At 37.1% G+C, this 12,794-nt stretch overlaps 1 protein-coding gene across 2 annotated transcripts in view; it reads left to right on the top strand.

The window, feature by feature from the left end:
* Positions 1-687: 687 nt before the first annotated feature.
* LOC126370647 (mucin-12) overlaps positions 688-12,794 on the top strand; it is a 121,952-nt gene continuing 109,845 nt past the window's right edge. The window contains exon 1 of one of the 2 annotated variants that reach the window (XM_050015606.1): positions 688-939. The gene's annotated coding sequence lies outside the window, so the exon portion shown is untranslated. The remainder of the gene's footprint in view (positions 940-12,794) is intronic. The other variant, XM_050015607.1, reaches the window with a different exon arrangement.

Below are 12,794 nucleotides of genomic sequence, written 5' to 3'. Positions count from 1 at the left end.
TGTCGAAGGCAAAACGGTTGAAGCGACAATATTTATAAAATCTAGATTAAAGCAAAAAGATTTAAGCGCCAAATCTATTTTCGTTTCGTCTAAGGACAAATGATTTAACCGACTTATCTATAACAAAATACTGTCAGGGAAAACGCTTTAACAGACTTCGAATCATGAAAATGAAAAGACATAACAGCTTATGTGACCGACTCATATCCCGGAATACGACTGATATGCCACCCGCCCAGAATTTTGTGCATTTTTTTGTCGGTTAAAGCACGGGTTTTTAAAAATGTACCCAAAGTTCTAATTGGTTGAAGCGCCAAAAAGTAGCTTCGATTGATCTGAAACCAAGATCAGTCGACGCGGAAAAATTCGCTGATTCCGAATATATATATAAGTCAATTTCGCCCAAAATGTCGCTTAAACCCATTTGCCTTTCAACCCTCGATATATCATTATATCGACCTACTTTATATATTATACTATAGGTAGGTATTTACCATTAAAAATCTTGTTTCACAACAGTAACTGAGGTGGAATTACCTGTAATACTGTTATTGTAGAGCTCTACCACTCCAGCAGAAATCCGCAGCTGCTAATGCTGATATGTTTAAGCACTAAACAACTGTTGGCTTCATGTCTATGCAGCTATTTATTCGTTTTCTAACGCGGGCCGTGTTCAATGCAATAATTATCTCAATTGAGGCTCGTTTGTCGACCACTGGTCAGGCCAGTCGGCTCTAGGCAGCCTTTCGCGACGCACGCTCTCAACGCTCCTTACGAACTGTCAAAATATCCGAACTTCAAACGTCAACCTGTGGCGCGAAAATTGTTATTTAAAAAAGTAAAAAGTGAACTTTTTTGTGCTGTTAACTGGGTGTTTTATAGTGCAATCGTGTAGACACCTTTTTATTGGACTCTAGCCGGATCTAAGGGACACTCGAGGTAAGCACGTGATTATGTTTGTAAATTGTTTTTAGCGCGTTCACCTTTAGATTTATTTTATGAGAAAATTGATTAATGAGAAAAATTGTATTCGAGTATAATTATTTTTGTAGACACGTTTTGTCTAAGAGAAGTAGAGTTCCCTAAACAGGTAGATACTTACCTCTATCGTATCATAATTAACTCTAATGACTTTTTTCGATTGTTTGTGTCTTTGCCCTGTAATTAATCATTCCTACTCAGTAATAATTACCAAAATTACTTGCCTTCGTATATTTATTTAAGTAGTAAGAATTATTTTTGTTTATTATGACTCTACTTACTGAACTATATTCAATCAATCAATCAATCAATAATACTTGATAATAATAATATTTGTTATTATATTCATTGTTTTTAATATTGATAGATATTGTGTTTAATATGTTCCCTTAATTATTTATGTTACGTGCTTACTTTACATTTTAAATGAATAACAATCATTTTTATATTGTATTTAAATCATAACTTATTTTTGTTTCCTACGATTTCGATGAATTCAAACTGAGTTCAAATAAAACTGATATTGATCATAAGTTAGTAATAATTTAATCAATATTTAAAAAAACACGGAATTAGATATTTACCATAAAGAACCTTGGTCACTAATTTATTCTTAAAATAAAAAACTAAAAGTAGGTTAACTACTTGCCAGTGACAAAGAATAGAGCGGTGTCCAAGGAGGTAATTTTTTTCGCTAACGTTGATAGAGGTGTAAACAAAGCGTGTCTTACGATAAAAAACCTAATGAAAGTGAAACTTGTTGCCAAAAACAACTGACCGCGTATTCGGTCGGTGTTACCTCAGTTCGCTCAACTAACACCCGTATTTTAAGATGTTTACTCGAGTCTTCCTCCACTCAATTTAGCCTCAGCTGAGCATTTGGTAAGTATTTTAACTTGACACGAATATACGATCCCGACGACCCGATTACTCTGGCCATAGAGGTAGCCAATCAGCTCGCGACACCAAACACTTCAGGACCCCGCTGGTGTGGTCGACGATTTACCTCAATAAGCGCTTATCGCTATCGACTCTAGTCGATTAATTTTTTCAAATATTTTTTTCCTCTCAGACGATGCCTTGAGCCGAGGTTCGCACATAACTGGGCACCCTCAGACCTGTTGTCTTAAATGTTGTACCGGGTGAGAGCCTAAACCCCCCCTATTTGTCCGGCCAAGTAGTCAATGCCATCTGCGGCAAATCTACAATAATCACGTCAAAAAAAGTTAACATTTGCGTCTTCAACTTGAGGACCTTTCTTCAGTGGAGTCGAGCATTATGGTACTGCCAACGTAATAATTCGAAATTAATGACGTCATGCCTTACTGGCCTAAACTCGAGTTAAGGTGGAGGTGCAGTGTAAGAACACCAATTTAGAGCTGAATTCGAGGAAGACCTTCAGGTCGCCTCAACTGGGGACGAGTCGAGGAAAGTTGGAGTTAACATTGTAGAATATGGGGTTAAGGGTGGTATTAATAAACTAATCTCAGCTGAGACTGCCCTCAAGATCGTGCTCAAGTCCCTGTTTTTATATAAGAACTGTCACTTTGATATGATCTTGAGGGCAGTCTCGAAGCTGAGGTTAGTTTATTAATACCACCGTTAGTTTTTACTTGGTCAATTTCGTTTAGTTTTTGCTATACTAGCAATAGGGTAATTTTTAGATAAGTGAACTAAAAGTTCCACTAAAAACACCTATTATAGAAAAGGAGGATCTCTGAGTGCCGAACGAATGATGACTTTCTTTAGGTAGGTACCTCCGTTCCGTTACATCCAAGGTTGTTTAGACAATATCCCTTCATGTCTGCTCAGGATGAAGTATACTTAAATAATAATGTATCCAAATGGATACATTTGTTGCTTAGTAAGCGAATCAAATGTATTCTTTTGAGAAATAAAGTCATTACGTTGCAAAATGCAGTGTCCAAAATACCATCGACTCAAATGTAAACAAATAGAAAAAAAAATCACCAAAAATGCTATGGACAATCTGAAGCAACGTCAGCTCATTCTTTGGTTCTTTTAATGCAAGTTCGATATTAGTTTATGTCGAAGTTGGTTCATTCCAGCGTTGATAAGGAATCCAATTATTGTTATAGTATATGAAATCTTTGTTTTTATTCGGCCCACTGCGTGTTTACATTTGCGTTTTATCTGTTTTGTATTGATAAAAATTGCATGTGGAATGTACTGTATAGTACCTATATCATAGGTAGGTAGGTTTTGTTAATAAAAGCCACATTTTATTTATTTATATTTCACGACTTTACAGTGTAGAAGCGCCAATGCGCCGTGAAACTTTCAATATAAACTTTTATAACAAATACTAATATTAGACAAATACTGAGAATTATTGAGGTCAGAAGAGGCAAGATGATTGGACACCTAATAAGATACGACGAATTTATTAAAAACATCATAGAAGGGAAGCTAGAAGGAAAGAGAGGAAGGGGAAGACCAAGAAGAGCTTACATTGAACAGATTAAAGAAAAGGTTAACGTCGTGTCGTATAGGGAAGTCAAGGAATTGGCCTTTGATAGACTGGAATGGAAAATGCTACAGCGTGGCTCTTAAATTGATATAAGACTTATTAGACATATTTAATTTTCACACATCATCATCTTGCAGAATATCAGACACTCGCGACACACACACGTGCACTCACTCACAAAAAGGGGTGGTTAAAAAGGGCACATCGAAGCAATTCATCTAAGAAAGCAATATTGCTATTTGACATTTGTTTTCACTGCGCACTTACTTTTATATGCGCAAATGTCAAATTGCAATATTGCTTTCTTAGATGAATTGCTTCGATGTGCCCTTTTTAACCCCCCAGATCACACTCTGAATGTGATTTTACAAAAAGGCGCTAACTTGGTTTCCGCTATAAGGCGACTATTCCAATCTAACGTAGGACCATTCCTGTATCCCCGTAAGGGTAGGCAGACGTGTACAGTAACCCTATATTACACCAACTCTTCGCCAGCCATGGTGAAGTCCCATGTAAAAGGGGACGAGCCTATTGCCAGTATTCAGGCACAAATCCCGGAAACCAAGAACATAATTCTAATTTTAAATTTTAAAAAAGATAAAGAATTTTATTGTGTAAAAATTTAGGTAAGTACAGTTATAAATATAATTATGTACTTACCAGTTATATTTGGAAATTACGTTAAACGAAAAAGGATATAATTACGTAATTCAATTATTGTAATTTCGAACCCATAAGTACTCGGATGTGTTTCGAATTTTTTGATTTGAAATTAGAATATAGACTACTAAAGAATATAAAGAATGAATGAATGATGAATGTAGAATATTTAGAATTAGAATATGTACTTAGATACTTATAATCGAGCTACATTATGAATAATTCTACCTGTGATTCTACTTTTATGTAAGTACGTATACTTTGATTACATTCTATGTAGAGGTAAAATATATGACCATTTTATTCTTCTTTAAACCCATCAACTGTTATACAAAACCATGAATCCTATGTGAATAAATGATTTGATTTGATTTTTCGTGTAGGTTCAATGACTGACCTCACCAACTTTTATGTCAGGGTTAAAATAGAGTCACAACAGTCTCAAAATAAAATAGATGACAGTGATCTTCTTCTTCTATCGTGTGGGTTGTGAGGTGGATTACCAACCTCATCAACCCTGGTGTCAGGGTTACTATTGAGCCGCCAAAGGCCCCTGGCACGACTCATGTAACAACTACGTACTTACATCAGTAAATAGTAACCGGGACCAACGGCTTAAAGTGCCTTCCGAAGCAGAGATCGTCTTACTTTCGGACAATCAGATGATCAAACCTGTAATGTCCTAACCAAACTAGGGATCACAAAGTGATTTGTGTGATAAGTCCCCACCGGTATTCGAACCCGGGACCTCCGGATCGCGAGCCCGACGCTCAACCACTGGACCACAGAGGCCGTGGTTGACAGTGATATCACTGTTACAATAGTAAGATTTTTTAGGAATTCGCGATAAAAACGTGAATTTCCCAAAAAATCCTTGGTATTGTTAAGAAATTATCTTGTACGTATAATATTGGCCCCGATTCCTGCAGACACCGCCTAATTTTATTTTAAGTTATATCCGTCATTTTCATATCCGTCGAAAAGGAAAGGGACGGATGATTCACAGCTCTTAATTTTAGGAAGAATGAGTGAATGAATGAATAACCCGGGCGAATCAAAAGGTACGTCGCTGGTATGCAATCCATTTGACGTGCTGTCTACTTAACTGTGTCGGGTTATTGACGGATGTAAAAATTTTAGACGGTTGGTTTAGATTTGTGCTTAAAATTGACGTGTGTTCCATAAATTTTATGCTTGTCGCTTTCCTTTTCGGCGGATAAGAAAATGACAGATATAACTTAAAATAAAATTAGATGGTATTTACAGGAATTAGCACCATTATATACCTACCTAATTCAAATCAATAATAGGTAGGTACCTAAATCACGTACAGCATGTCTGTCATAACAAATTCCAAGCTTTCCAAATAAAATAAGTACTATTAACGGCCCGATTGGCTATTATTAGGCTATTATATCATTTTCCATTGACATCGTCAAATATTTGACATAACAATTTTGCCATCAATAACATTACATAAACAGTATAATATCTCATAATAGGGAAAACCATGTTCTTAAGCGCTTTTTTGTATAATAATTATGTTGAATGGATTGAAACCACGCATTAGATAAACAAAAAATATTATTCTGTTCAAAATAAACAGAAGCAATATAGGTAGCAACATAATTATAATAATAATAATAATCTTTATTGAACATAGTATTACAATTTTACATTAATAAAAATACAGACAACTATAATATGACCAATTATTTTAGTTATGCGGCGGTCCCTGCACTAAGCTCAGCTTGTATCGCGGGGCCTATGTTAAGATTTGCAAAATGGACACACGGACAGAATACAGAGCACTATGAAAACATAATGTTATCCAAATAAGCAACAATTATTTTTATATATGCTTCTGCCATTACATTGAATTTTGAAAACTTATGTACTTACCCGAGTAACGAGAAAACAGGTAATTATGAACCCGATATAAAAATAATTGTAAATATGTGCTTTTATTATGATATTGGTGCTAATTCCTGTAAATACCATCTAATTTTATTTTAAGTTATATCTGTCATTTTCTTATCCGTCGAAAAGGAAAGGGACGGGTAATCGACAAGCATAAAATTTATGGAACACACGTCAATTTTAAGCACAAATCTAAACCAACCGTCTAAAAATTTTACATCCGTCAATAACCCGACACAGTTAAGTAGACAGCACGTCAAACGGATTGAATACGAGCGACGTACCTTTTGGTTCGCCCGGGTTATTCATTCATTTACTCATTCTTCCTAAAATTAAGAGCTGTGAATCATCCGTCCCTTTCCTTTTCGACGGGTATGAAAATGACGGATATAACTTAAAATAAAATTAGGCGGTGTCTGCAGGAATCGGGGCCAATAACCGCGTAAACTTAAAACAAGGTACTTAATTATCATGTGAAAACTCGACAACGTCATCTATAATACTATTTTTGGAGAACGTAGCCTGAAAAGTTTAGAAAGTTATTTTATTTTTCAAAAACTTGATGATGATGCTACAAAAATAAAGTGCTAAATCACCTTGGTGGCTCAATCACAACCCTGACACCAGGGTTGATGAGCCTGGTATTCCACCTTACAACCCACACGATAAGAAAAAGAGACTTTGGTTGTCCTCATAAACGATAAAATGTACTTAAGTACTTACATCTAATGTACTTAAGTACATTTTATATTTTGTTAAAATGGTTTATAAAAAAATGTCTAAATGTGTTAACACTTTTTTATATAGTTTGTTTTCATTTACGGTAGCTGCTGTATAAGCATGTAATTGGCAAGCATATATACCAAATTACCATATAAAATTACCATGTGGAGGAGCTCGGTGGCGCAGCGGTAAACGCGCTCGGTTTGCGATTGTTGAAGTTAAGCAACAGAAAAAAAGTTTTCATCTCGAGCTCCTCCGTGCTTCGGAAGGCACGTTAAGCCGTTGGTCCCGGCTGCATTAGCAGTCGTTAATAACCATCAATCCGCACTGAGCCCGCGTGATGGTTTAAGGCCCGTTCTCCCTATCCATCCATAGGGAAGGCCCGTGCCCCAGCAGTGGGGACGTTAATGGGCTGATGATGATGATATACCAAATTATTATTTTTATAATGCTGTCTGTAAAGTTTATATATACTTATTGCTGTATGTGTACCTAAATAAATAAACAAGGCGCTTAGGTACGTAGTTTTCACTATAAGCCGACGTTATGTCATTCAGTTAGTGTGAGCCCAACGGATAGATATCTGAAAGATGGCGAAAAGCAATTGTAAGTAATTGTAAGTACTGGCAAAGTAAGTACTGGCAAAGTAATAGCACGATTGTGATTTCATTCGATCTCTCTTAATTACCAACGAGAATCGTTTGGTAATCTCTAAACTAAGACTGTTGGGACGTGTCGTAATTTCCGTCTAGCATTTAACTTGTACCAGACGCCATAAAAATTTACTAGCTCTTTCATTTAAACCGTTATCACGTGATTAGCGGTGAAGAAAAACATTGAGAGGAAACCCACGTTCCCGAGAAATGCATTTTCGGCGGTATGTGACCTAACCTGTGTGGATTACAAACTTTTTTGCGGTTGGTTTCTCAGCGGCAGTCAACCCCTCTCCCTCGTCTCCTTTTTTAATAAAAAAGCTACTTACTTATCATTATCATCTTCCTAGCATTATCCCGTTTTTCACAGGGTCCGCTTACCTAACCTGAAGATTTAACGGGACCGGTTTTTTACAGAAGCGACTGCCTGTCTGAACTTTCAACCCGCGAAGGGTAAGCCAGCCCAATACAAGTACAAGTAATTTTTCCTACGATACGAAAATCATTCATTCTTCTCTTGTAGAATAAGAAAGAAGAATCAACCATTGATTTTGACGCACTCATTAACTATCTCAACGGATTTTTTTTTCGCTAAAACTATCAAATTAACTTGTAAGGGATAAGTTTAGATGATGTATCATAGCATGCAAACATTCTGGTTCTAGGTATTTCCTTAAATAAAAAGCTACAACTCGAGTTGCGCAGGCGCCCATATAAAGCTAGCCTATTAGCCGAAACCGGTCGATTGATGTGCTAAATATAACGCAAACGTTTTCCTCTTGACACGATTATATTATAACATAAATAAGATATGCTCACGACCATATCCCAATTGGGGTAGTCAGAGGTAGGTACAATCAAAGAGCAAAAGTTCAGTCACTGAGCCCAGCGAATTATTTGTAAACAGTGGTGAAATTATGAACCATTAGTTGTAAAATTTATGTCTTTGTAGGTGTTTTTGGTCTACTACAGAAACGACATGTAACCAGGTCTTAAGTGCAACCAGTTAATTTATTACTTTGCAAGAAACAGATTGGAGTTTTGCAGCGTCCATCGTAAAATGAACTAAGTACTCACACCTCACCGAGCTTTTTGTTAGACCAACGTGAGGTGGTCAGCCGACGACCGCGTGTATATTTTTACTAGAGATGGGACGGGTACCCGGTTTGGATCCGGTATCCGGCGGATCCGGCACTTTTTTACCGGGTACCGGGGATTTTGCCGGTGGCCGGGTACCCGGCAAAAGTAGGATCCGGTGCATCACTAATTCTTGCTATACACCTCGGCCTACCTCTCCGGGGATACAGGCGTGATGTACCTACATTATTACAGATACATGTGGGACATAGAAATGACACGGGATATTTTAAATATCTTTACTCCTTATATTTTAACAAAATCCTCTAACCCGACCGACATCGCACCAAAGACTCCCTTTCTTACTTCTTAAAACTGCCTTACATCCCATTCATTAACCATCCTCCTTTCATATCATAAACAATCAAATTCCCATTCATTATCCTTCCATAGTATTCTTACTTTCCTCCATACATATACATAGCATACACCAAAGTTACAATTAGAGAATTTCAACAAAAGTTTGTTTTCGATAAACCACACGTTTCTCAAAAGTTACGTAAAATCAATTCAGTGTAACCTTTGCAACATCAACATATATTTTTAGTTATTTATTTATGTGAGTACGTTGCTTAACACAAGACATACAAATTGTACAGATACGTTCAATTGCAAGATCAGCATCGTAATAGAACCGGCAATTGCGATTCAACTGAATACAATGGTGGGCAGGCGTGCACAACCTGCAGTTCAGACGATTGCTGTAATGTAATTAACATAACAAACACATCATAACTTAATAATATAATATTATTTTATTTTATTTTTTTTAATGATAAAAGTTTATTTCGGACTTATAAAAAACATCCATATTTGTTAGTAACATTACATACATATACCTATATACGTCCCACTGCTGGGCACAGGTCTCCCCTCAATCAACCGGAGGGGGTATGGAGCATACTCCACCACGCTGCTCCACTGTGGGTTGGTGCAGGTAATTTTACGGCTAATAGCCGGGACCAACGGCTTAACGTGCCCACCGACACACGGAATCAAACTTAAATCTAGTATTAATAACAAACAGAATCTAGTATTAAAACACATAATAACGGGTTCTTACCGCGTTTAAAGCATAATAACGGGTTCTTGCCGTGTTTAAAGCAGGGATATGATATCCCGTGATCATGGCACTTGCAACAGTGTCGGAATATCGGGAGTCTCATATCCTATATATGTTTTAATTATGATAATTACAGCGTAAACATAAAAAAATCTAGTATTAGGTAATAAACAGTAGGTAGGTTATGTATGCCTCTCGCTTGGCACAGGAATGCAATTTAATTAAGTAAGTACTTTTTATTTGTTAGTCGTTTAACGATTCCTGCAGACACATCCTAATTTAATTTTAAGTTATACCTGCCGTTTTCTTATCCGCCGAAAAGGAAAGGGACGGATGATAGACTACTGTTAATTTTAAAATGAATGAATATCATAGGGCCTGTCCACATCACCACGGCACGACGTCGTCGCCGTGGAACGGTGCGGTGCCGTGGCGCGGCACGTTGCCGTAACGTGGGAATTTACGTTGCCGTACCGTAAAAATGTACCTATGGGCCTGTCCACATCACCACGGCACGACGTCGTCGCCGTGGAACGGTGCGGTGCCGTGGCGCGGCACGTTGCCGTAACGTGGGAATTTACGTTGCCGTACCGTAAAAATGTACCTCACGACACCGCAAAGTTACACACACAACAGAAGCAGAATACGTTTTGTGCGGTCCATATCTACAACGAGACTGTTATTTATTTGGTGAAGAATGTACCGAAAGTTTACAAGGCACGGCAACGTGTAACTTTGCGGTGTCGTGAGGTACATTTTTACGGTACGGCAACGTAAATTCCCACGTTACGGCAACGTGCCGCGCCACGGCACCGCACCGTTCCACGGCGACGACGTCGTGCCGTGGTGATGTGGACAGGCCCTCACGACACCGCAAAGTTACACGTTGCCGTGCCTTGTAAACTTTCGGTACATTCTTCACCAAATAAATAACAGTCTCGTTGTAGATATGGACCGCACAAAACGTATTCTGCTTCTGTTGTGTGTGTAACTTTGCGGTGTCGTGAGGTACATTTTTACGGTACGGCAACGTAAATTCCCACGTTACGGCAACGTGCCGCGCCACGGCACCGCACCGTTCCACGGCGACGACGTCGTGCCGTGGTGATGTGGACAGGCCCATACGCAACCCGTTTGACGTGTGCTGTCAACTTAATTGTGTCGGGTTATTGACCAATACAAAACTTTGAAAGGATTTTCTAAAGGGCCTAAAATTGACGTGTCTTCCACAATTTTATGCCTGTCGATTAATTACCCCTTTCTTTTTCAGCGGATAAGAAAAGGACAGGTATAACTTAAAATAAAATTAGATGGTGTGTACAGAAATCAGCACCAATGTTCGCTATTGTGTCCATTTTAAGTATTGAGATGTATTTTTTAAAATAGATTATTAAAAAAATAATGCAAATACTATACATAGAAACACTACTACTACACTATACTATATATAGAAATACTGAACATAAAAAGCAATTCTAATAAAAACATAAATTGTCAATAAAAAGATCTAATAACACGAAAAAGGCACCCAGCGTTTTACGTCGGTAAAATATCTCGTGATACTACCTACTTAGTTTTTATTTTGCGGCACGCATTTGTTAACAATACCGGGTGAGAGCCTTCAGCGCTCCCCATTTGTCCGGCCAAGTAGTTAATGCCATCTGCGGCAAATCTACAATAAGTCACGTCAAAAAAAAAAGTTAACAATAAGTTCGCATACGTTTTCAAGAAACACAATCCTGTTACCGCCTTTACCCTCAAAAGTATTTAAGTATTCTAGGATATTTAAATACGTAGGTAACAAAAATGCCTACACACGCAACATAAAATAAACGGTTTATCGAAAAATTTGAATAAAAGCCGGTTTTCGACACACGGGACTAGATTAACATTCTTTTCGATAGTTTGCGGTTTTGATTGTTACTTACATAATAGGTATGGACGTTCTTTGTTCATGGTATTGCTGGTGATGGGTTCCATGTTTTATGCCTCTACGTGATTTTGTCATCATAATTATGACAAAACATACATACATACATAAACTCACGCCTATTTCCCACCGGGGTAAGTAGAGAATATAGAATTCCATTTGCTTCGATCCTGACACGTCACTTCTCTTGCTTCCTCCACATTCATCAAACGCTTCATACACGCGCGCCGGTTCAGAATAGATCGTATTAAACCTTTTCTAAGATAAAATTAATTATGACCAAAAAACCACAGATAATCAAAACATATTGCAAGTGCTACTTACTTGCACTACAATTAGATTTTTTGAATTCACTGCCTCTTCCTGTTGTTACTAGATAGTAGATACTATTTAGCGACAAATACAGATTCAGTCAGTGTCAGTTTATTATCCTGTGATTTTTATAACCTCTAATGTGCATGGCTTAGTTAAAGGCTTAAAAATCCAATCATAAAACTTGTTTATTTATGTATTATTTTAATGCCAGCGTCCGCGTTTCCTTATAGAAAAGTAAGAAATAAAAAGCTTAAGGTTAACCACCCCTGTCGAGGTCGTAACATCTATGCACGTGCAAGCCGCTAGCCTGTTCGTATTGCTTGCTTCATACATTTTTTCCTCTTTATATGCCTCTCACAATACTTCGCGTTTTATTTCGTAAAGTGATATACCGAAACAGCAATTACGTAATATGCCAAAGAAATTAAATCAAAGAAGATTTAATTAAACCATTATTGGCAGGTTTATCACTGGCCAGTGCGTTCGAAAATCGCGCTAAATGGAAAAGAAATTAAAAACGATTCACTTTTTACTTTTAATACTTACGGCGTCATTAAGACTTCTCGGAAAATAATGGCCAGTTTTAGCAACTCTGCAAGTCGTTATAACGAATGATAATTAGGTACTTAATAATTAAAACGTTATGACATTATTTTGTAATTCAAATTAAAAAGTAAATAAATAAACTTTTTAAAAATACTTATTATTTTTAATTATTTTTGTGAGCTGAGAGATTTTAAAATAACTTAAATAAACTAAAATAAATATACTTACAAAACTTTTATATAAAAACGGTAGGTACTTACCTACCTTTTTTCTAGACGGATAATTAATTGACAGGTATGGTAGTGGTTGCCTGGAAGAAATTGCTTCAGAGCAATAAGGTCGCCCATTTGTGCTGTTGTTAAATGTTTGTAAGTA

The sequence above is a fragment of the Pectinophora gossypiella genome, chromosome 11 (assembly GCF_024362695.1).
Source record: "Pectinophora gossypiella chromosome 11, ilPecGoss1.1, whole genome shotgun sequence".
Lineage (NCBI taxonomy): Eukaryota > Metazoa > Arthropoda > Insecta > Lepidoptera > Gelechiidae > Pectinophora > Pectinophora gossypiella.
The sequence above is the reverse complement of the archived record's forward strand: the minus strand, read 5'-3'. Positions and strand labels throughout refer to the sequence as shown.